Here is a 25,558-nt window from a genome sequence, read left to right on the forward strand (position 1 = left end):
CCCTTGCTGGTTTCTGTCTGAGTCCAGGTCCCTGATATCTCTTGCCGTTGAAGCAGAGAGCAATGTTGGAGTTACATCACAAGCATAAGGCTTGTTGGTTAAGGGTAGCAACAGCTGCATCAGCAAGTTACCCCCAAGCTTAATTGTTTTCCCAGACTGTAAAATTCATGATCTTGTCGGTTGCTGTCTGAAACGAATTCCCCTTTACCTCTTTTCCCCCTGCTGCTAAAGCAGAGAGCAATAATGAGTTGCAACAACAGTATGAAGGTTTATTGGTTAAGGGTAGTAACCACCACACCAGTGAGTTACCCCCATGTGTTCTTTTCCTCACTTCCATCCTCTAGCCTTTAGGGATCCACAGTGTTTATCCCACGCCCCTTTGAACTCTTTCACCGTTTTTGTCTTCACCGCCTCCTCTGGAAGGACATTCCAGGCATCCACCACCCTCTCCGTGAAGAAATATTTCCTGACTTTTGTTCTTAGTCGTCCTCCCCGGTGTTTCATTTCGTGACCCCTAGTTCTACTGATTTCTTTCCAGTGGAGAAGGTTTATCGAATGCGAATCATTAAAACCTTTCAGGTATCTAAAGGTCTGTATCGTATCTCCCCTGCACCTTCTCTCCTCCAGGGTGTACATATTCAGATCATTCAGCCTCTCCTCATGTCATTTATTGGAGACCCCCGTCCATTTTGGTCGCTCTAGTTTGGACAGCCTCCATCCTGTCTCTGTCCCTTCAGAGATACGGTCTCCAGAACTGAACACAGTACTCCAGGTGAGGCCTCACCAAGGACCTGTACAAGGGCATTACCACCTCCTTTTTCTTACTGGTTATTCCTCTCTCTATGCAGCTCAGCATTCTTCTGGCTTTAGCTATCGCCCTGTCACATTGCTTCGCCGTCTTCAGATCGCTAGACACCATTACTCCAAGGTCCCTCTTTTGGTCCGTGTGCAACAGCCCCATTCTTGACTATGACCAGCAGCACAGCGATGTCAGCAGGCTGTCTTCAGTGTTAGAAATGGAGCAACATGAGTAACTCTTATGACTTAATGAATAAACAGGTTAGCAAATTTAAAAAAAAAAATGCACAGTAATGAAGGTGATACCTTTTCATTGGTCTAACAATACATTTCTTGACAGGTTTTCGAGAGCTAATACACTCTTCTTCAGCTCAGAATAAATAAATAAATCACTGTTTGTTTTGCTACTGCACAAAATGTGAGGTAGCACATTTTTTTGCTGAGAGGGTGGTGGATGCCTGGAAGAGACTTTCGGTGTAGGTAGAATGAGCTAAAATTGTGACAGAATTCCAGCATGTATGGGCCAGGCATGAAGAAAAGTAGCAGGGCAAGAGAGGGAGGAGAGCGCAACTCAAGCGTGACGCATGGCATGCAAGCAGTCATGAGCACACCGTGTTGCCCTTATCACTGGATGTCGTCTGTGTTTCTCAAAGAGCCGCTTCCATCATTATCATTGGCAGCAGAGAGAACCCTGGTCACCTGGTGTCAATGAACTATGGTTTGTCTTGGCTCTGGATCTTATTGGCTGCCTAGGAAGAGGTATTTTCCCCTGACTGAACAATAACTCTCTACCGTTTCAGGGTCTTCCCTGTATGTGCACTAGGGGCTGTCTTTGAGCATTGCTGGCTTCAGGCAAACTTGCTGCAAGCTTGGGAATTCTTCCAGTTTGAGGGCGGGGGGAGGAGCAATTCCATTCCTAGACCCCTAGAGATAGTTAACCTGATTAATTAAAATAAAACCATAGCCACACCAAGCATGAGGGTCCTTTAAAGGCAAGAGTTTATTGTTGTAGTATCTAATGGCAGGTAACAAAAAAAAAGGTAGGGAAATTTAGTACAAAAATCAGGAAGAGTAAAGTCACTCGAACCCAAAAAATCCCAGGTCTCAAAGAAAACTTCCAAGCCCTTGAAGGCCTCCTTTGGCCTGATGATCCCACAGACTTCTCCGGACCATCAAACAGTAACTCCTTGAACCCAGGACAAGGGACTCCTTGTTCTCTTCTCCACCTGCAGAGGGAAGGCCCATGTTTCTTCTCCTTCCTCTCCAGCTTGGAAGAAGCCTGCAACACGCCTGCCTCGCCTTCCGCTACCCCCTTCTCCTTCTCCTCCTTTAGGATCTCTGTGAGGGTACCTGTGTACCTCTAGGGGATGGGATTCTGTACACAACGCCACCTTCATAAGGTTTTAAAGAGGCCTTAAGAAGCGCAGGAACTCCCCCCCCCCCCCCCCCCCCCACCAATGTGATTTGGTCCTCCACAGTTGGGAGCTCTTTACTTTCCATGCTGGGGTCATGCACAGCTCCAGATGACCAAAGGGAAAGGGGGGGGGGGGAGCATTGGACGTAAACGAGTCTTTACTACCTTAGTGTATGGTGCTGGCGCTGAATTAATGGGCTGGCCCCCGTTCATGGTGTGGACAGGGTGTGGAACCCGCAATTGGATCCCTTGCAACATAAGCAGCTGGTGCTCGGCCCTGGGGAATGAAGGTTGAGTGATTTATCTTCCAGAGGACGAGGGCTCCTGGGATTTGATCCCTTCTGCTGCGAGGAACCCTCAAGTCCGGTAAACCTCCCGGGCAGGTGAGGGTATAACTTTAGCGGCTTCGCTGAGATCTTGAAAACATCGTCTGGTGCCAGCAGGGTAATAAAAGAAATATTGTCTCGGAGGCCTCAGGTATCATTTTGGCACTTGTTTGCGGTACTGCAGCCAGTGTAAATATTGCCCTGCACATCTCGTTTTAAAACGACTCGAATAATGTCTTGGCGGTGAGCATTGTGGTGCCTGATTGGATTGCTTTTCAATTTTGCTTCGGGTATGATTTGTTTTTAGTTTTACTGCTTGCAGAATTGATTCATATGTCAGAAATCATCTGCGGGGGGGGGGGAGCTGTAAAAAGTTTATGAACCCAAGATGGAAAGTCGTAAAATGCAATTGCAGCCTTAGGATGACCTTCCAAGCAGTGTTATTGGTCCATTCTCTTTTATTGTTTTCCTTCAGCTCAGTTGGAATCGAGGCTGGGATCTGGCACCAGGAGCCTTCATTCACAAATACTCGGGGAGTTTTCCTGCCCTATTTTATATCTGATTGTTGGAGTGATGGGCCTGGTCCGGGCGATTCAGGACTCCTTCCAGAACGTGCAGTCGTAAGGCCCTGAACTCGGCCACTAGGTGTCACCGTTGCACACCGACTATGACGCTCTACGCCCCAAATGCTATGAATGCTGCCTTCTTAGCGCCTTTGGCTCTGCCCAGCCAGGGAAGTGGAAGACCTGAACCCTCAACCAGCCCTTAGTCCAATCTGTTGTTTGCATCCCCTGACCTAAACCTGTCCCGAGGGATGCCTCTTTGCAGTCCAGCTAAAAATGCATGCGCAACGGGAAAACTGTGCGTTGTAGGGCCTAACCCAGATCACCCTTGTAGGAACTTTGTGTCCTTGAACAAAATGGTCGAAACTAAAAATGGCTGTTTCAGCAGTGTATGAGATAAAAACCGCTATTGTTTCATGAACAGGGCATTGTTTAAACTAGCTGACATGGCTAGCTGGACACCAGCTTGTTGAGGCTGCAGTGGCCTTCTCAGACATTGTTTCCAGTTAAGCAGCACATACTGTTCGACACATCCACCATCACGTGAATCAGCTGCTAGGGAGAAAACCAGTTTTAATCATCCACCAATGATGAACCCGTGAACGGCGGCGTAGCCAATCAATGCTCATTTTTGGGAGACAGTGGGCATTCACATCTGACCCAGGAGACACGACAGACTGTAGAGAGAGGACAGGATCTTTCCTGCTGGACCTTTGTTAAAATCCTGGTCTGTGTGGCTTCAGGGTTTCTGAATGTCACGTTAGTACATCTCAAGTGGTCCGTGCCCGTCTGCACTGTGTTGCAAGCAAGACTAGCCTGCAAAGCTGTGTCTGCCAGCCGTTCCTTGCAGAAAGCCCACTGCCTTCCCAGGACTGGTAAGAAATGTTTATGGACATTGTGGAACTGTTTCCAGTTAAGCTGCGGAGGTAGTTAGCAGCAAGTGCTGCCAGCCCCAGAGTGGATCTTGGACCAGACAGTCGGACCGCTGCCGAAAGGCTGCCAGACACTGCACGCTCCTTCCTGGATGCACACGTAAGGCCTGGGCCAGTTTATTACTTTTTATGCTGGGCAGTTAGTTTTGTAATGCAGGTGTGGGTTGCTTCTTATTCTGGTACCGGTGACACAGGCATTTCCTAAATCCAGAGTGATTGGTAGCTGTGAACTAACCAAGTCTAAGCCATCTCTCGTGGAGTTGCAGTTCATTGTGAATTATAGCGTAGCACAATAAAATTCCATATTCTCTCCCTGGTGAATCTGGATTGATTTATTGACTGGGATACAAACAGTCTCAGCTAGATATGTGTGTGGATATTATCTGTCCCACAATGTACTTTTAGTCAGAGTGAGGAAGGGTGTTTATCAGATGGCCAGTTTTCCCAGGTAAATCGCTATTTATCAATGGCTTTGTAAATTATCATTTTCAGTGATAGCAACTTGGCCTGCAAATATCTGCTGCCAGTCGTCTGTTCATATGAGCAATTCTTTCCCAAAATGGGCTCGTCTATCTCTGAGCTAATGGTATTGAAGAAGTGCTATGATTACATGGCTTGAAAGGAGAGAAGGTTGTTTTTGTTCTGTTTTTCACAAATGATGCATGTCACTTCTGGACTCCCTTACAGTTTGCCTGTCCCTGTGATTATTTACTCACAGAATATTCCTTACTTCTGGTCCGTCTCACCCCGGGCAAGTGATTGGCCAGGACGCTATTGGCACAGAGCAGTGTTGATGTGGCTTGTAGAATAATGTCTGCTGTCATCCAGCCACCGCCGAAAACCTACCCTAGAGCTAAGGCCTTTTTTGAAGTGATTTGACCTCTTGTTTCAGAATTAAATTAAACAGCTTCTACAATTGAATTGATGTGCCTGTATGAATGGATAGTACATTTCAAGTGCCATAGCTTCAGACGTGCACGAATCTTAAAATGGTCTCTTCCTGCTGTATATGACACAATTACCTCGTGCCCAGTAGCACAACCGGACAGTGATTTGCCATGTTACTGAGAGCATGAATAGTTGATGTTGATGTGCTAAATTCAAATATGACAATTAAATCACCTGATTGGCTACTGTTTCCATGATATTTAAGTTGTTATAGTTTACATTTGTGTATTGCATGGAGTTTTAATCATAAATTGTAAACTTAGGTCTTTTCGTGTATTTGTGGTTGCATAATTTTTTGCCTTCTTAACTCCCTTATCCTCTGCAATTCCCAAGTCAAAGGTTGCATATTACAGACCCAGTAGATCTAGATGATTAGGCGTGTGTGGTCTTTGATGATTTCATACAGCAGCGTGGCTGATGACTTCTAGTATCAGTACTATGAATGCAGGGCAGGTTACTAGCTGGTACTACATACTATCGGTGTTATGCTCTGCATCACTGAAAACTAAAGCCAGTCAACAAATTTTAAAGCATTATGTCCATTCAGCTACATTCATTTCGGAAGCATTTTGGCTGTAGACCAGTGTTATTGCTTCACTGCTCCCAGCACATGATGATGGATGCATCTTCAGACTTGAAACAGGTCATTTTTTAAGGCATTATAACTAGGGCTTGTGAATTTTTTTTGGTTTTAACTAAAAAACCACCTTTGCACAAAAAAGTCTATTAGATAAACACAGAAAAACCCCTCCTCTTGTCTGCCTTGTTCCTTAACTGAGTTTGTTCCTTTTACACACCGACAACTCCTCAGCTCCACAAATCTATGTATTTAATTCAAGTGGAAAATAAACACCTAAATCTACAAAGTATTAACATCTAAGAACAGAAGCCCTTAGTATAACTCAATAAATGCTTGCATCTGAAACTTACTTTCCAGCTGGGAGATTTGTTTAGTCTTGGTGGGCGATGAGCCTAATTTAATTTTAGAACTGGAGTTGTCCTTTTAATGGTTTCCAGACCTCTTGCTGGTTATAAATTGGTGTTCCTTCCAACCAGAAGTAACAGCTACCTTGTTCATGGTGTGAAATATTGGTGTGGTGGTTTTGGACTACTTAGAGGTGAGCACAGAGCTCTGAAATCTTGTGACACGTATTCTAATCCCATATCCATGACCTTGAGCAAGTCGCCAGTGAAGAATTTCGTAGTCTTTTTTTGTTTTGTGTTTGGAATAATGCAGTGAGGTTCCTCTAACATACAAGATATGTTAACTTTGGATATTTAATTTTTCACCTACAGCTTGTTTGTTGACCTTCATTGTTATGGAATTTTCACTTGTAACTCTATGATTTTTGTCATAAACAGGCTCTCATACTTGTAAGAAAGGAATAACATCTGACAGTTTCGTAATTTAATAGCAAGGCATGCCGAGCAATCACAGTGCTGGTCTCGCAGAAGATTTTATTACCCGGGTGATAGAGATTTATTATTGTCCTATGATTTTAGAGGGCTCGAGTTTCACAGTCTCTGCTGGAACAGCCTTTCTTCAGCTTATTTTTATAAGATTTCTCCTGGGAGACGAAAAACTAAAGAAAGCAAACATCCACATCTTTACTTCTGTTGCTCTTTTAGGATGGAGGAAAATTAACACATCATCAGTGGAGGAATTCATAGGAAGTGAACCCTGGAACTTTTCTCGCAACGTGATGACGACCTTTTGTTAACCTTAGAAGGGAAAATCCTCCATTTCTTTTCCTTTTCGTTTGCCTCATCCCATGAAAAAGATTTCAGTAGGAAAACAAAAATGAACCATGTAATGCACGTTCTAAGTGCAGGGCGTGTGAAGGGTGGAATGTGATACATTTCATTTGATGGACTGCCTACACGTTCACACTTGTATTTTTTGCCTAATATTGTTGGGTCATGTTGATGGATGTAGACTTTGAAATCTTCAATGAAAATATCATCAGGCCTAACATCTAAAAGGCAGGACTAGGGTCAAAACATTGAATCTTTAAACTGTTTGATCCCTTCCCAGCTTCCAATAGGTCCTGAAGCCTGAACCAGTTCTGTATTTTTAATACTAGTAATTCCCTTACCAGTCGTGTTAGGGAAATTGTATCTTGAAATTTTTCCTTTTAAAAAAGAAAAATCTGGACTGCAAATGTCAGCAGACTGAGACAGGTTGGGTCTGAGCGTGTCCCTGCTAACATGGTGGCTACTGGGAATCCTGAGACAGGAGCTGGATCCTCTTTCCCTGTTGAGGTTTCCTGATCTAGATGATTAGGTGTGTGGTCTTGGTAATTTGGATGATTTCATACAGCAGCTTGGCCGGTGACATCTAGCATCAAGTTCCATGAATGCAGGGCGGGTTACCAGTCTGCCCCACACACTATCTGCGGTATGCTATGCATTGCTGCTGCCGTAGATTTGTTCAAAGTGACCCGTGCATGAAACACGGCATGGGATTGTACCGTATAGTACCGGGAAAATTCATGCAGCAAGCAGTGATACATGGGGAAGGGGAGGGGGTGTGTGCATTTTTAAGCTTTAGGAATTTACCTAAATAACTGCTTAGTTACCCAGGTAAATCCCAAGGCCAGATTTAGGTTTCGTGCAAAACGCTCACAAGTCATTTGTGCTTGCACAGTTTTGAAATGGCTCAACTTGCAGCTTCTAGAAAGGGGGGAAAATGTCCATGTGCCAAAAACTTTGTGAGCTTGCTGCTCCTCTTCAGCAGACGTGCACTGCGTAGTCACGTGGCCCTATGGCTGGTGTTGCATTCGTTGGATCTCATGGCGTCTGTGTGTGGATTATGGGGTTCAGAATAGAATCACAAGTCGCACCTGGTGCTGTGCAGGTTCTAAGGCTTGCCTATAAGTAAACGTATACAATGTATGCATTTATGGCTGCATTTATGGAAAGGTGTGGAACGTTCAGGTAGTGCTCTGTTTAGTTTCCTAAAGTGGTATTGTTGTTGGTTTTGGGCATGATAAGGTTGGTCTAGTTGTCCGATAAGTATTCTTTGCATTAATGTACATATTGGAGACCATTCTTCTCCCTCCATCAGTTTTTTAATTTAGGAGTGTAATTAGATTTTTGCCTGGCTTCAGACAGTCAGCATTCAAGAATTATGCATAGAAATGATATTTGTCACCATGGACAAAATCAGATCTGGGTAATTTCTCCTCAAGAGTTAACTTACAAATATTTCCATACATTAAACATGTCCAGATTTTCAAGAAATTCAGTATAGTTCCATCATTTATTTCAAGAACTTCCCGGATAAATTCCCATTACACTTTTCTCATTCATATTAAAATGCCTCGCGCATATTTCAACTCATCTCTTTTTTTTATTAAAGAGTGGGAGCTCCTGATACAGAATAATTTGGAATGAACTATTCAAGAATACTTTATGTCCATTTATCCTTAAAACTCCCTCCCTCAGTGCCTCCTCTTCCAGGGATGCTACTTGAGTTGTGATTGTATTTGGGGGGGGGGGGGGGGGGGGGAGAGGGGACATGGAAACAGGAACTCATCCAGGAAAAACATAAACCAATGTAAGGGTCTGAATCCCTTGTAAGCTGAGCACCAGTCTCTTTGTGGGTTCAAAACCAAAAGTGATGAAGCAGATTGGCTCAGAGGTGAGGGCTGAATATACCTTACGGGACAGAGAAGGCTCTACCAAACGCCTCTTTACAAAACTGATGGTGGCCTCTATCAAACCCACGCCATGGGAAAAAGGAGGGTCTGCCAGCAAAGGGTATCGTCAAACAAAACCTTTTTTTTATTTTACAAATCTGGGGATCCCAGCAGTCGGAGTAAAACTCATAAAAACACAGGTTTGTTACAGCATTAGTATCAACAACAAAACACACTTCCTCTCATGAGCATCGGGACTTAACCCTTAGGCCATCCTTTTCAAGAAAGATAGCATCCAGTACTCACAGATCCTTTTTACGCCTTCTTGCTGGTCACCGGATGGAATCCACGATTCCTCCCAGGTGGCTCCATAACCCCGCCCAGGAGTCTGTTCTGCATCTCTTGGAGCTATGGGCCTGCTGGAACTGGCCAGTGCTGCAAGGAAAGAGAGCGAGAGAGAGAGAGACTCCCCCCACCCTAGTTTCACATCAACGCAACCAATGCTTCCAGGCAAAGAGGGAAGAGACCTCCTTATGTATTCACCCCTCTAGAGGTTCTCCCGCAGAACACCACTTACCGATATACCTTCCCTTTAACAAACCTCTGCCCTGATGATACATCACTCAACCTCAAAAGTAGAGGCCAAATTCATGCCCCCACAGAACCTTTCTAAGAGCCCCATTCCATTTACCAAGGCCCATCACACCTTGGGCAAGCTTTGGCTAATGTTATCTAGATAGGAGATAAGGTGAAAATAAAGGGAGCAATACGTACTTGAACAGATTTTTGTTTTTTAATTAATAGTTGGAAGATCACAATGAATAAAGAAAATATCTTGTTTCCCTGCCTCTTAAAATCTTCACTCTCATACTACAAATGCAGCTTTTTTTTTGCTGTGTCAGTATTTCTTCTATGGAAATTTCATTTGAAAGTCTCAGTTTAAACTGGCCTGAAAAAAGATCTTTCCCTTAATTATTTGCAGATTTTCTGCAGAAATTGACTGGTCCTTTGCCCTAATAGCTTAATTTTAATTGAGCGTTTGATGCAGGCTCCTCTATTGAGGTTAATTCAGTTTGACTCTCTGGTTTGGGCAAGGTCCACTCCTAGCAAACCCCATCCCGCCTTCCCAAAACAAACCTTTTGCTGGTTTGCAGCTGAAAGAGAAGCTTGCCGTTTTCTTCTCTCATGAGTTGGGATTTGGGAGGGGGTTGGCCTATAGATTTTTCCTGCATATGGTGTCCATAGAGAATCAACTGCAGGGGTAAAGGAATTTAGCAAAATATTGAAAGCATTACATCCTCATGGCCAAGCCCTTTGTAGTCGTTGCTAGGACACCAGCAGACCTTGACTGGTTGTTGTAAAGGAGAAGAGAACCACAACCATTCAATGTTGTGTCTTTTTTTGCAAGACGAAGGTGGGGAGTGGCAGACAAACAATATGTGATCACTATGGCTGGCTGTAGTTGATGGGGTGAACCTTTTTTTATTTGGGCGGGTAAGGGGGGGGTTGGATCAACAGTTCTCATAATTACCCTTTTCACCAATGGAACTCAAACTCAAAGTAATTTAACATTAACAAATCAATTGTTCTCTGCCATCCTAAATGTGCTTTTGTAACTGGTTTCAAGCCAGTTTTAAGTGCGTTTTGAGAAAGTTAAATAAGGACATCACTGTGGCATTACTGAGTTGTTTGGGTTTTTTTTTTGTTTGTTTTGTTTTTTTGAGTCATTCGATCATCCACCTCTTTTCAAGTTTTGGGCCCCATGAAGCTGTCCATAATTGAAACAAATTTGATGAAAGGGGAGGCCTGCATCATCTTACTCCCTTGTTGGGAGCCTGTCATGCTTTGTAGGAAGCGACGTCTACCGGCATGTGGTTTACATTATAGAGTTTGCTGAAGTGAACGGGCTGGTTCCAATCCCATGACTTGTTTTTTGAATACATAATGGGTAACATTTGTAAAATTTCATACTTGTTTAATTTTGAAGTTTCTTTCCATTCCCTGTTTTCTTTTCTCTTTTATAATTTTTATAACAATCATAATCTATATTCCTCATTGAATAGAAAGTCTATGTTTCACAGAGGAATGCATGACTTCATTAATTCCTCTTGTCTCTGCAGGCCTTTTAGTGATGTCCCAGCTAAAAAATGATATTTTCACCCCTGCAGAAATGTTAGCATCGCCCATAAAGAAAAGACTGAGTGGATAGATACTGTTATGGTTTGAGGCATGCCGCCTTATGATTCTATGTACAGAACATTGGCGGTCCTATTTGTATCTCATTTGAAGCTTCCCCTATATTCACTCGCAGCCTAACTCCTGTTCCTCTTGTGTTCATATACTGCAGTGTGTGTTAATTATTTATCTATCCCATTAAGCCTCATGTTTTTCAAGTTGCGTTAAGTTTTCATGGAATATTCCAGTATCGAGTATAGAGTCTGGCTTTAGTTATTGCGGTGATGTGGTTGTCATGCTAGCACACGTAAATAGGGAGACACGAGGAGGGTAATTTTCAGTAGCGTGCAGGACTCTACTCGTTACCGTGTAAATAGGTGCACCTTAAGGTTATGCCTGGAGGAGTAGCCTAGTGGTTAAAGCAGTGGGCGGTAAACCAGGGAAGCCAAGCTTTGAATCCTGCTTCTCCCACAGTGGAATAGCCTAATGGTTAGTGCAAGTGGGCTGAGAACCAGGTAAACCAGGGTTCAAATCCTGCTGATACTCCTTGTGAACTTGGGCAAGACCCTTCACTCTCTATTGTCTCAGGTACAAATTTATGACTACGTTTTTAAAGGGGTTACGTGTGGAAAATTAGCATATATGTGCGTAAGTAGCCTGTATTCACATGCATGCTGTTTTTATAAAAAATGTATACAAATCTATTAGCCAACTTGTTCACACAGTTTTACACCTGATAATTGGTTTGGGTACGTGAAATTGGACTGGTCTGCTATTTTTGGTTGGGAAGTCTGCGTAAACTGTGTGGGGAGAGGGTGGTCAGGGTGAAGTTCTAGGGGTCTAGGATAACTTCAGACAGACTGGGTGAACTGGTAGATTTATCGGCAAACTGGTGATTTCAAGTACACGTGCAGATTTTAAAATGTACTTACCTCTGCATGTAAACCAGGGCTTTATACATGTATATTTTACTTGCATATTTTTTTTTAAATAAGCAGAGAAAGTCTGTGCATTCCTAACACGGTAAATCCTTGTGTGTACTGAGGTGCACGCGTGCACGTTCAGTGCAGAACTACGTGGTATTTTAGAAAACCCTGGAGCTCCCGCCACACAGTTTATAATATCTGTGAAGGGTAAATCTCCGCATGTCCACTTATGCACATAAACGCTCTTCCGCAAGTAGTTTGGAAAGTTATCCTTCCTCATTGTAAGCCTTCTGGAAATAGGGAAAAACCGATGGCATTTATTTATTTATTTATTTACATGGTTTATTAAGCGCAATAAAAACAAAAAACAAGAAGCAATGCTTTGGTGTACATTGGTTTCTGATGCGCACCAAAGCCAACAAAATAATCACTCAACGCTTAGCATTTTCCACAGTTTATATTTTTTATTTTATTTAAAATTTTTATATTGTGCATCCTCCAAAATTATTGTTCTGTGCGGATAACACTGTTAGATTCATAATTCACACAAAATCACACGCACAGCAAACTGAAACATTTTAAAATTTCAAAAATCATTAAATACAATAGTTACATAAAAGCATCTCGGCATAACCAACATTATTCTTATTTTTCATTTTTGATGTAAATGGAAAAACGTAATAAAATAAAAAAAAAAAGCATCTTTAAAAAAAATATAGTAGTACCTTAATGTAATCTACTTTGAAGGGTCCCAAAAGGCGGAGTATAAAATAAATGAATGAATGAATGAACGAAGTTAAATAGAAATAAAAATGAATAATAAACATGCGCCTTGTGACCTTGTACAACTCAGTTCACCCTCCGTCGCCTCGGGTGCAGCTTAGAGTTAAGTCGTCTTGGGCAGGGAAATACTAATGCCTGAATTGTAACTTGCCTTGAGCAAATAATTAAATCTAATATCCAAATTTGCAAGCTGCACGATTCATAAAATACCGCGGCCCCGAAAGTATACACGCGTGTTTTGGTATATGCACGTTTTTTTTCTAATGCAGGAATCTGCATAGTTTACATACGGTATTTAATAAACCCTGAGTAATTGTGACTAAAGAGACTCAGTGGTGCCACAGCTCAGCAGAGGCTGGGTTTCTGGTTGGAGCTTAGCTGCAAGCCCAAAGGAGCAGGAGGAAACTACTAGGCCGAGGAAAAGGAAAAAAAAAAAAAAAGAGACTGATGCTTTATCGCAAGAACTCAGTATAGTAAAGTATCCTGAAACAGTGCAGTAACATCTATAGGATTAAAAACTTTTTTTTAGTTGGAGAAACTATTGTAGATGATTACATCAACAGAATATTAATTGGGGTACTGTAAAGTATGGCGTTTCCATGGATTTTTGGAGAAAGTACATAAACCTGCAGGGTTATTCCTAAGGAATAGGGGCATATTGCTTTTTCAAACTTTGCCTGCCATTTCCATATTGACGCCAGCCATGTGTAGAGTTCTGCTTCCAGGTCCCCATAGGACAGACTGAGGATGGACTCTACCTACCCCTGCTAACCTTTTGTGAGTGATTAAACCAGCTTCAAGCTGCCATTCCTACATTTTAGAATTAAAATGTGTAGGCAAACTCTTTGGAGTGTTATGCACTTGTATACTTTGCATGCTATTATGCATATGAACAGTGCCTTATTTGCTTTATGAAAGTAAACACCAATAAGGCTTAGGAGCCAGCAGGAGAGCGAGGAACAAATTTTAGGACAAAAATAATTCTTCTTTCTTATCAGTCTCTCTCTTTGCTCCTCTAAGTTCAGTTTCTGGACTCTTGAAAGCCAAGAATAACATTTTTCCATATAGAAAAGGAAACTTTTTTTCCTTATTTTTAACTTGGAAAAAATGGTATAATTTTTGTACTATTTCCAGAAACAAACTTGAAAAATGTATTTTGAAGTGTCTGGTTTGGACTGAGAGTGGACCAATTTATTTTAAGTAATGTGAGCTCAATATTAATAGATTGCAAAGGATATTGTGCCAAGATTGGGATGACTGTGACCAGGGGGGCCAGGAAAGTTCTGCCCAGGCGGGCATTTGTCCTGGTGCTAGAAAACTGTTTTTATTCATCGTTAGACTTTTGAAGTCTCGAGCCAGCACTCCAGGAGCCTGTTAGTACTTAACTGCTGCACTGTACTGCCCTGCAGGGTAGGTATAAGGGTATTTGGTGTCCTAGGCGAACCTTCGCTCATGCCCCTCCCTCCGCCATCTTTCCTGTTGGCGTCCGTTCCAGCACACCGCTCCCTTCTTTGACGGGATTGGATCTGGCACAGCAGCCTTCCGGAACTTGCGCCGGTGGGATTTTGCCACCCCCAAAATTTGGTCGCTGTGTGCGACCGCGTAATTTGCGTAATGGAAGCACCGGCCCTGCTGCTACAGGGGAGGGCTTTCGTTTCACCAGAAAACGGCCCTAGAATGCTGGCACTGCCGTAGCCAAAGATTTGAACGTGGCTAGGAAAGAACTTTGTCCTTTTTATGTTTAGTGAGAGACTCAAACCCTGTCTGGTGGTCCCGTCCCCCCCAACACCACCAAACAAACAAAACAAACAAAAAAAAAAAAGATTAGACAGAGTGGGACTTCCTCATCTGCACCCCCCCTCCCCCACCACCACACACCACCAAACAAAACAAAAAAAAGATTAGACAGAGTGGGACTTCCTCATCTGCACCCCCCCCCCTTCCCCGTCTTTTTAATATCTGCATTTTCGGATACCCGTTTTTACTTCATTGGTAATAACGATGGGCAAGAAAATCACGATCCCAGCTTGCAAGCCATAATCCTTCCCAAAATATGGACAACGACCATTGGGAGGGGTTTGGTGGATCCTGAATTAGTTTAGTTTATTACTTATTGTACCGAAATTTGACAAACATCAAAGTCTGATTTTATGCAGCGCTTAAATATCTGAGTTTAAGCATCAGTTACTGACCCAGTTAACCCCGCCTGACGGTGAACACCTGGATTAAGGATGGGCTTTGGATGCGTCTTAAATTCATACGTTAAGAAACATCTAGTAAGTCTTTGTGAAGATGCCTTTAATGTATCTTCTTCCTTGGCTTGTTGCACAGAGCCAGTGCTGCTCTTTACTGGTTTATTCACTGAATTCCTTTTGGTCTCCAGTTTCTGATTCCAGGCGCCTGTGGAATGCTTGCTCATTTCAGTCCTAGCAACGCTGTTCCACACCAGCCAGGAAAGGGGTCTCGCGCATGATTTTTTTTTTTTGGGATACTGTACAAGGATGGGCATCTTTAAGGGCATGTATGGTCATGGACTTTGATTTTCAAATGGATAGAGCTCTTGCTAGAGCATTTAACACCCCGCGCTGAAACAGCAGGGGGTGTTCCATCCCTTCTCTGTAGCTCCACCAAGTAGGCAACGATAATAGCTCTGTTCCCAGATACCATCTCCACACCGCCCCCGTCTATCAGGGCACCACCTTCCCCTCCTAAGTGATGGCCCTGAGGGTGGGCATCCCAGCTCTTTTGAGAGACTAAAGCAGAGTTTTTCCCAACCAGTGTACATTCTGGCCTGATCAGGCGTGCCACAAAAGTCAACACTGCCTAACGCCCAGATCCAGACCCAACCCCTGAGCTCTGCTCTCAGCACCTCACAGCAACAAGCTGTGGCTCTTTAAACAAATGTAGGAGCACCTTTCCGAGAAGACGTGGAAGCATGTCGCCTCTTCCTAGCTGTGCCACAAGCCCTAGAGCTCGATTAATTAATGGATAGCGGCACCTCCTCGTCTTCCTCTTCTGGGTTTGTCCAGACCCGAGCGAGCCAAGTCCGAGCGTGCACTGAGCTTTGACCCTGACTCATTCTGGCAGCTGGCCGGCCGCATCCCGGAGACCTGGTCCTTCTCCCTTCTCTTAGGCTTGCGTATAGAGGAAAAGCAGTCTGTAGTAATGGGCTCACGTGTGTCTCTACCCCCCCCTCTCTCCGTTTCATTTTGAAATCTGGAACTGAGACTGGGTGACCGGATTGCCTGCTCCATGGTGCGGCACACGACATATTTATTAATGTAGGTGTGCCTTGGGCTTGGGAAATGCTGGCTTAAAGTCTGCACTTGTGGTTAATGAGATTTCCCTTCTGAGGTTCCAAAAATGTTTTCTTACCATTCGGTATTGACAGCGATTAGTGAAAATAGTTTTATAAAGAAATGTTTTTAATTCCTGGACTCTCTTCTCTCCTGTACATTGGGCAGCAGCATCTCTCTTGTTCTTAGGTGGGGATTGTTTCCAAGTGATTACGTGTTAAACGATTCTAGTCATCCGCTTCTAGGATTCATAGAAAGGGCTTCTTAAAGTTGACTTGCAGTTTATGTATGGGTTACAGTTGGTTCTCCAACAGGAAGCAGTTACTAAAAACTAGCAGGAAACATAACCCAGGAAAGCAATGATTTGGAGGCGTTGTAGCTTTTATTTTTATGGGGGGGAAGGTAGGGGATCGGTGTAATTCTCATTTATTGACTTCCGTACATTGTTTCCTGCCAAAAGGTTCTTGTGCGAGTGGATGATCCCAGCTGTTTTCAAAAAACGTTCTCTTCTGTTCTCGCCTTTCTGCAGATCTCCTGCAGGTACCTCTGGCGCGGCTGCCTTTACCTGTGGTTGTGCACCAGGTTTTATCAGGTGACCCACTACGTTAGATTGTGGGAGCCGGCCGGGGTCTGCAGAGGGGACCTGTGAGGCCTCGGTTGTTAATGCACTGCAACATTTTTCCATGGTGCCTGAACATGTTTGCAGTGGATGTTGCTGGGTGCCGAGTGAGTAACAGAGGATTGTACAATGTTTGGCTCTCTAACCTAGCCTCACTAAAAAAAAATGTCCTACAAAATTTCCCTCTCAACAGCCTGATTGCAACTGTGGTATTTGGTGGCAGGCCAAGTTCATCTCGTCCCTCTTCACTCTGATGTATTTTATCGTCAGCCCGGGTGGCTGATAAACTACATTGATGTGAGTCAGCAGAAGGCTTTTGGGGAGGGTTTTCCATGGACCGTGGTTCTAAGTTGGTATTTTGCAAGGTTCTGAGGTAGACCAAAGAAATTCTGAGAGAGTTACACTTTTTGGCTGCAGAGAGGCTGGAAAGTGCCCAGAAGCATTCACTCCGTCAGAGCTGAAAGCACTGTTGCTAATCACAAGTTCCGATTCTAAGCCCTTCTTTATTTTCAGGAAGCTTCAGAGCGTCGGCTCACTCAGTAAAAGTCCCTTGCGTGGGAGAGGAAAGCCATTTTGGCTTCTTTGCACACCGCCGAGTTTGAATGCTGACTCGGTGAAGGTACTGACCGGGGGGGTTCTTTTCTGCTAAAAGCCAGCGAGCCCATTTGACCATATCTGCCAACCTGGCAGAACTATAAAGATAAGATTATTTGCATAATCGTTTTTGTACATCGCAATGCAGATTGCCAAGTAGGCTGGATTTATGGTTTTTGTTAGAATAATTGCATAGGATTGCAGTTCCATATGTGTATTTTATTACGAGAGTATTGGTTTTATCATTGCAGCTAGCTACGCAAGCTTATTTTGTTGGATTATACATTGCTTTGGGCTTTAGAGTTAGGACACTACTAAATTTAAAAAAAAAAAAGGTACTGGCAATGCCTTCCTCTTGTAAACGCAGATGAAGCCCACGTGCAGCTGGGCCACGTTGTCGCTCTTCTACGCCCGGTGCATCTTACCAGGGTCCCTGTGATGCCACGGTGCGGTGCATTACCATAAATCCAGCCCACTTGGCAATCTGCTAAATCCCCATTCCGGTGACTCGTGGACGTCCTAGGCTGGAAGCAGGCATGTGAATGTTTGTGGCTAATGTTTATAAGACGCCAACCACCACAAATGTGCACGGGGGGGGGGGGGGGGGGGAGGAATTACAGGGTTGGCTTCACTGGGCACGGGGCAATTCACGGCGACTCCGTTGGAAGTAAAGCAGGTTATTACTGGTGCCATCCAGCCCCCCCCGAATTAATGCAGTCAGCCTCGGTGCCCAGCAGAGGAGCTGCAAAAGTGAGAGAATTCTGCCATAGAAACCTCAATTTGCTGAGGAATTGCTGCTGCTGTACTTAAGTATTTTGCTCTATCTCCTGCTATTCTTTTTTTTCTATTAAAACCTTGTCAGAAATATTTATTAACTGCACATTGCAGTGGAGGTTTAAAGGTGCAATAATTTTATGCTGCGGGTGGGGTCGGGGTGAAAATATTATCTTTTATTTTATTTTTTTTTTACAACATTTCATAAGATAATCACCTCACTCTCTCTTTTTTTTTGTAAGTTCAGTTACAAATGTTTTGCAGGGCATGAGGACCTTTTGGGGGCTCTGCTCCAGTCGATGCCCTTAAAGTCCTGCGGTCCTGCACAGTTGTAGGGATGGAGCATGGAAGGGGGAGGACAGGCCTCTGCCAATCGACTAAATTCTTCTCGAGGTTGCACCGGTTGCTGGGCTCTCTGTGTCCCCTGCCTCTGGTCTTCTCCCAAGATTTCCTTTCCACGTTCTCGGAGGAGCTAGCCTCACATCTTATTGTAATGAAACCTTTCCAACGGCCGTGCCCTGCTTTCTTAAAATCTCCTCCTCCTTGCGGTTTGCGTGGAAGCTGCTACCATTTGGGGCTGTTCAAGATGACCTTCACGCATGCTTCCAGGTTTACTGATCTCTAAAAGGAGCAGCTCTCAAGAAAAGTAATGTATGTATTACGTTTCAGGAACGAAATAAGGAGCATTACTGTGCGCCTCTCTGTGAGAAAATATTGTGCCCTAGAACACAGGTCTTGATTTATCCAAGTTTGTCTGCTGTCTTTTGTATCTTTGAGAGGACCCTTTTGTCAATCAGATCCTGTCTCTGAATTAATGATGTGCCAGAACAGTTTGGACGTTGCACTCTGCTTCACATTTGGACCTTTTTTGCTTTTGTATTTTGACTCTTTTGTGTTGGCTTGGAGGTTTGCCCTTGTAATTCACAAGTGCCGCTTTTTTTTTTTTTTTTTTTCTCACTCTTCTTTTCTTTTTTTTTTTTTTTTTGGCAGCTGCATGAGCCAATTTTGAAAGTGCGTACATGGGGGGGTGGGGAATAAGAGTTGGTCAGTGCAGCCCCTGGGACTGATCTTTCTTGTCCTTTACCTTATCACGGTGCCTTCTGGCTCTCCCATGAAGGAAAGGACTATTTTTGTGATGCAGCCTAGGGGTGAGTTCTGAGGTGGCAAACTGGGTTAGAAATGGGTTAGAAATGGTTGATAAATGAAGCCACTCAAAAAAGAGGGATGAGGAGGCTACCAGTGGAGTGCCTCTGGAGTCCGTCCTGGGTCCAGTTTACAAAAGTGCTATTGCAGTGGGGCTAGGTTTGTCTTTTTTTTTTTTTTTGGCATGTGATATTAAGATGTAAACAGGTTGAGCACCAGATGCAGTGGAAAAATGAAGAGCAATCATAGAAATCTCGGAGTGGCCAAGAGTTGACGGTTGGCTCTAACATAAAAAGCCCAGTCTCCCACTTCAGGGGTGCAGAAACCCTAGAGAGCAGAGCGTGATAGGAGGGTGTGAGGTATTGATGTGCCCCAGACAGGAGAGGGTTCTCATAGCTGGCGCGATGAATGGCTTCTTGTTCTATTAGGGATCAGACGGCTCTTGTCTCAAAACAGCTATGTTGGCTGCCTGAAGTGCAAGGAGGTGTTTTTTTAAGCTGCTCACCCTTGAGTATAAAGCTCTTTCGGGGGGAGGGTCCCATCTGTCTTTGCAGCTCAGCTTGTTAAACAGATACCACCTCGCTCGCTATGTTCTGCAGAAAGGCGGCTGTTGAAAGTCCCCGCTTTTAAACAGCTTGATCTTCGAGTTACCCGTAGTCGTGCCAGTTCTATGGACCAGTCTGCCTCTCGGGCTTCGGGGAAATAGAGGACATTTTTTCGATAAAAGCTAAAAGACCACCTAACTCGAATAACTTTACCTCTACGTCATGAAATGTTTTTAGCGGTTTTTTTATTGAATTGTGTTTTCTTTTCATTGCATTGCTTGACTAGTTTTGTTTTTATTTTTGCTGTTGATGTCTATATGTAAATCACTTGGCATGGTTTTTCTATTACAACTGGTATATAAGCTGCAGATCAAGTTAGGTCTGTGGTCTCCTACCAGGAAGCAAGCATGGGCAGATGGTCCTAGTGATCTTTTGCTGCTCTTCTCTTTCCATTTAGTTCTAGAAAGTGCTGCATGCAGGAGGTGGTGGTGAAGTTTTAAGTTTTTGAAATGTTGCGTCGTGTGACTGAGGTCCTAGCCAGGTCAGTCTGAGACCTTTTGGATCAGGTGTGCTTGTTTCAGAGGAGTACGTTTAGAGCCACTAGTTCCACCTTGCTTCGTCTTTTCCCCATGCTTAAAGTGGCAGGAACATGGGGATTAGTTGACAGGATGGAATTAAGCCTTTGAGAGACTGTGTATGCTGAAATATTTACCTGTCTGGTTGCATTATGTATTAATCCTTCAGCCTGGCTGCGCTTGCAAGCCGGCTCTTGGATGCTGCTTTCTCTATTGAGTTCCGATGGTTACAGCCATTTTTTTTTTTTTTTGAGATCTTGAAGTCACCCAGCAATACAGAAACAAAAACTTGAGGTTTAAATAGGGATCAAAAGGATCTGTTCATATCTGTACATAAATAATTTATTTATATTAATGGATATATTTTTTTCAGAAGGAATGACTGTCAGAAACACACAGTGAAAGGATAAACTAAAACAAAATTATTCAACAATATACAAAAATAACAAAACAGACTAGAAATCACTAAAAAGTAAATAATTACAAATTAAAAATCAACTTGCCAAATGGAACATATCAATCAAACAAAATCCACATGACACAAAAATGAGATCATAACTTGGAAAGCTAGAATGAGTCTTCTCTCTTTTTTAAAAATTAAATGCACAACATGCTGAAACCATCAAATTAATGATAGTTTTGGAAAAATCAACTTAAACATGATCATGCAAGTCAATCATCTGAAACATAACCTGTACAAGTTTTGACTGGAAAACAATCTTGCTCAAAGGTAAAGTGTGTGTAAAAAAAAAAAAAAAAAAAGTTGCCAATTGGCTCCAGATTCACCCGACAGGATTACAAGTCCCTGCATGCAATGGGGTAAAATCAGAACTGGATCCACCTTGTCAAGAGAATCTGGATCCATTTGGCAACCCTAAAAAAAAAAGTGCATGTGTGTGTAATATATTCACATGTACACAGAGACATATAAATTATTTTCCAGTTGAAGATGAACCAATTCATACTCTGGAGCAGATCTTTTTACCTCTGTCTTACTAAGGAAGTTTGTTTTGGAGCCATCTAGAAATCTCCGCTCAGTTATTTGAGGCCAAGCTCCTCCGTAAGAATAAAAAACTCCTTGAAGTGAGGTATAACCTGACGTCTGTTTCTACTAATATCTGTAACGGTTCCTGCCAACACCCGCCTCTAGCTGTAAATAGTCCCTTAGGCCAGGAGTTCTCAACCCACTCCTCGGGACACACCTAGCCAGTCTGGTTTTTCAGGATACCTACAACGAATGTGCATGAGAGAGGTTTGTGTATAGTGGAGGCAGTGCATGCAAACTCTTCCTCATGCATATTGATTGTGAATATCCTGACTGACTAGGTGTGTCCCGGGTACTGAGAACCACTGCCTTCGGCTGATAGGACAGTTACCACGTCTGTTCAATTCATCCTTCTCTCATCTTTTTCTGCATATCCATAGAGATATATCTGTTGTACGCCAGTAGGCAACTCCATTCCTTGACTGCCACTAGCCAGTTGGGTTGTCTGCACTAAATATTCATGAGAAGCATTTATATGTGCCACATCCGTTGCATGCAAATGCATCTCGTGCATATGCACTGTGAAAATCCTGAAAACCTATGCGGCTTGCAGCATTGGAGGGCCGGCGTTGTGAATCCCTGCTCTAAGGAAACCCTCAGGTATGGCCACAGAGGTGTTTTGTTTTGTTCTGAAGTCCCAGCCCTGTTTGGCAGGCGGAAGCTTTTCAAGAAGACATCATGAAATCATTTTCCGAGACTGCAAATGATGCCTCGGAGCGTCATTTAGCCAGGCTGGTGCTGTGGCCGGGGTGCCTTCTGCTTTGGGCAGCGACGGATAACGGCCCGAGGGCGAGAGGCCACAATGGTGTGGGACATGCGTGGTTCGGATTACACGCCCAGCCGGTCCTGACCTGAAGCGGCATTGCCTAGTCCAGTGGAAAGGCGATGCGACTGGATCTTTGGCTCACCCTGCATGGTCATCAGCGGGGGGAGGTGAGAGTAAAGAAAGCGTACAAGGGCAGAGGATATCTTATTTCTGTAGGAGCAGAAAGTGGGATGCAGTCTCCCTTGCACTTGTTTGTTGACCAGGAAAATCTCCGACCCAAAACATGCTTTGTGGAAGGGGTAGGTGGTTGACTTGTATGACACTGTAGGTTAAGTATTTTTTTTGGTCTGGAATCATTATGAAGCAACCAGGAGTGGGTTGCTTCAGACACCTTTGAGGGTTAATGATCAGTCAGTCAGCAGAAAGGTTTAGTGAGCAGAGATGTGATTTTCTTGCCTTGACACATTAACAGAGTGTTTGCTGAATGCCATTTCCGGGGCCTTACACTCCAGTTACAAGCTTGCTTGTCCGTACCTGCCTTCAGGAAGTGTTCTCAAGAGTTTACCGTGCATGTAGACCTTATGCCAACTCCTTGCACAAAGGTGACGCGGTTTGTCTCCAATTTGGTCCTGTTATTTTGACAGATTTATTATTATTATTATTATTATTATTTATTTATTTATTTTTTTAATTTTTTTTTTTTAGAGCAATCCATTTTTCCATTAAAATGTCTCACAGTTCACCAAGCAGTAATGGGCGACAGTGTGTGTTAGTTTACTACACATTAGCTAGCCAGACCAATCTTATCTCGCATTTTAATCTGGGTAATCATTGTTCAGGGGGAAATTTTGAAGCTGTCGGGGTGCAACGTACCCACGCACCTTGGATCTACTTTTCAAAGGGAAAATTCGGGGCTTAAGATTGCAGGTATTCCTTTGCTGTTGCTGCTGTGCGTTCCTCTTCGCAGAGGTGGTTTCTGTTGTATAAACTCTTGGTAGAATGTAGATTTGCCTTAGGCCACTGGTGCTCAGACTGGCTTTCTTAGCCAGTTAGGGTTTCAGGGTTCTCATCTGCTCAATTTTAAAGGGGAACAATGCGGGTTATGTCCCTTTTTGAGAATTGGCTTAACGAGCCCGGGTGCTTTGCATACAGTGTGAGTTATTGACAGTTGCCCCTTGTTTTTAAATCATAATAAAAGGTGTGCACGTTTTATTTAAAAGAATAATGACTAGTAAACTACCTGGGTTGATTAATGTGCATTTCACTGCTTTTCAGCACCATGGACTGGACAGCTCCTGTGACAGACAGACAGACAGCCACTTTGAAATTAATGGCAGTTTTCAGATAATTTAAAAACCGTTACAGTTTGTAAAACTAGAGGAACGAACTAAAAATGTTAGAACAAAATTAGGAGGAGACCTTAGAGTAATGTCGTTTTTAAGGCTGAAAACTCACTAGGGTTGTGCAGCGAGTTTAACCAGGTCCCTCTGTGGATAAGAATCAAAAATAGCCGTTCACAACACATTGATCAAAAAGTGCCAGTCTTTTTTTTTTTTTTGCTTATTGATTTATTTATTTTTTTATTTTATTGTGGGTTTTTCATGCTGAATTTGGTGCTTTTTTTTTTTTTTTTTTTTAAATGTGTTTGACCCCACTGGAACCCCTGAGTGTGCAGAGCAATGGTGCAGGCATCCCACCTGCCAATGTCTCAGTCCTGCCCTGGAGGGGCCCACCAGCAGTGCTACTAGTTAAGTGCCTCATGGCAGTCGTGGTTTGGTATGATTTTGTTTTAAGTCGTATCCATTTGGAACTGAACTTAGACCACCAAACAGCCTGAGAGGGTTGGAGTAGCGGGAAGTCTTCTGGTTGCAATTCCAAATAGATTGAAATGCCACACAGATTTTGTTTGTTCCATGGACCATGAAAGTCAGGTTGGCTTGTAAAAATTAAAACTACGACGTGATTTAACAGTCCCTAACTTCTTGCATTTATAGCGGGTTAGAAAGAAACTCCGAGAGCACCTCTTCCTGGTCAGAATCTGGCGGGATCCTGCGTGCCTTGGTGGGGTTTGAGATGGCTCATGCTGCTTTAGCAGAGTGGGTTGATAGCTTTGTTTTTTGTCTGTTACCTGCTGTAGATTTTCGATGGATCAGAGCCTCGCCCAGGCTCTGATGAGAGAGCTGGCGCGCGGCCGTAGCACTGTTGATGAGGCACAGATGGTGCCAGCTTGCCCAGGTGTTGAGCTCGTCTAGTAGGCAGGCTGTCAGGATGAGCCTTTAATTGACTCCATGTGGCTAATCTTGGCTATAATTTAAGCGATCTTTAGCTTGTCTGATTTTTTTCCTCTTTTTTTTTTCTTGGCAAACGTTTCTCGTTTGTAAACTCCTTGCGGAAAGGTTCAAGGACCCTGGAGGAGGAGGGATGGCCTCCATCTCGTAAATTCTGAAGCTTTATCAGACCTGGTAAATCAGCTTTCTAAAGTGCCCTTGCATGTGGGTTGTTAGTTCCCGTGGCGGCAGAGGCTGACGTTGAGCTTCAGGGAGTCTTCCTTCATGTCGGGGTAATGGGACTGGCACTGCTAGTTATTTCATAAGAAGCATCAGTGAATTACTGTATCCTGTTACCCAAGGTTACGATTTCTGGTCTGTGCAAAAGAAAGCTCATCCGTGTTGGTGCCGGCTTTCTCTTTTATACCCTTTCACTTGTTTTTAGAGTTTGGGTAAATAACTGAAAAATGGTTTAATTTTTATTGTGAATTGTGCAATCAGTGATCGTTTAAAACAATATGGAGCCTCATGCAGTTGGGAAATCTAATGAAGCATATGTAGTAAAACAAACCGGAGAAAGAGACGGCAAGACTGACAGAGAGACTCTCGGTTTCTGCACTTGTCACGCGAGCTGTTTCAGGGCCACCGGGCCTCTATTTTCTGCACTGCCTTGTACGCTGACGGGAGAGTGGTACGTCTGTGATGCTTTTTCACACCGTCCTGACCGCACTGGATGACTTGACTTAGCTGGAGCCAGGCGTGAGGGGTGACCTTCCCATTTCATCCCCTCTGTCGAAGAAGGTCAAACTCAGGGTGACCTGCTCGGTAAGGCCGTCCCTTGAGAGATGCTCTTCGACAGTAGTTTTTCCCAGCGTGAGAGCCAGCCACTGTTGCGCCAGGCACGATAACGGGCTGCATCCCAAAGTCTTGGGTGCCTGCGGTTTCGTAATGGACTACACTTGATGGTCGATAGCACGTTGATAGATTGTGGTGATAGCGGCAGGTAACCGGATGCTTTTGTTGTCCTGTGTAAGCCACTCTCCCGCTACCCCACTATAAGACGGTCTTGTTTGCATTGTCTGTTGTTCTGCTTTTATTGCTGTATTTAGCCCCTCAGCTGCTCGGTATGCCAGCGGTGTTCCATGTGACTGACGTTTTCTGTCTCTCTTTCATTTGACTGTTTTTGATATGTGTGAGCAGCTCTGCCTTGCTTTGTGGTTTTCCCCAAGAAGTGCAGTCATGGAATGAGGAGAGAGCATCACTCTGGATCCCAAATTCAGATGCAGCTTACTCAGACTAGGCTGATGTAGTAGAATAATATTAAATCACTGACCTCTGCAGGAGGTACACCTGAGTCAGTAAACTAAATTGTGTTAACATTGGCTGTTAACATGCATTAATGCAGTGTTTCATGCATGCATTGATGAT

The 25,558-nt window shown here is 43.6% G+C and overlaps 1 protein-coding gene across 8 annotated transcripts in view; it reads left to right on the plus strand.

The window, feature by feature from the left end:
• Window positions 1-25,558, plus strand: part of ARHGAP26 (Rho GTPase activating protein 26) — a 357,099-nt gene that overhangs the window by 115,952 nt on the left and 215,589 nt on the right. Inside the window, exon 1 of one of the 8 annotated variants that reach the window (XM_029583881.1) lies at window positions 3,778-3,976. The exons of 6 other annotated variants lie outside the window; for them this stretch is intronic. The gene's annotated coding sequence lies outside the window, so the exon portion shown is untranslated. Of the gene's footprint in view, window positions 1-3,777; window positions 3,977-4,035; window positions 4,134-25,558 lie in introns of those variants that run through there. One more of the 8 variants, XM_029583882.1, reaches the window with a different exon arrangement.

This window comes from Rhinatrema bivittatum, chromosome 18 (assembly GCF_901001135.1).
Source record: "Rhinatrema bivittatum chromosome 18, aRhiBiv1.1, whole genome shotgun sequence".
In the NCBI taxonomy this organism is placed as follows: Eukaryota; Metazoa; Chordata; class Amphibia; order Gymnophiona; family Rhinatrematidae; genus Rhinatrema; species Rhinatrema bivittatum.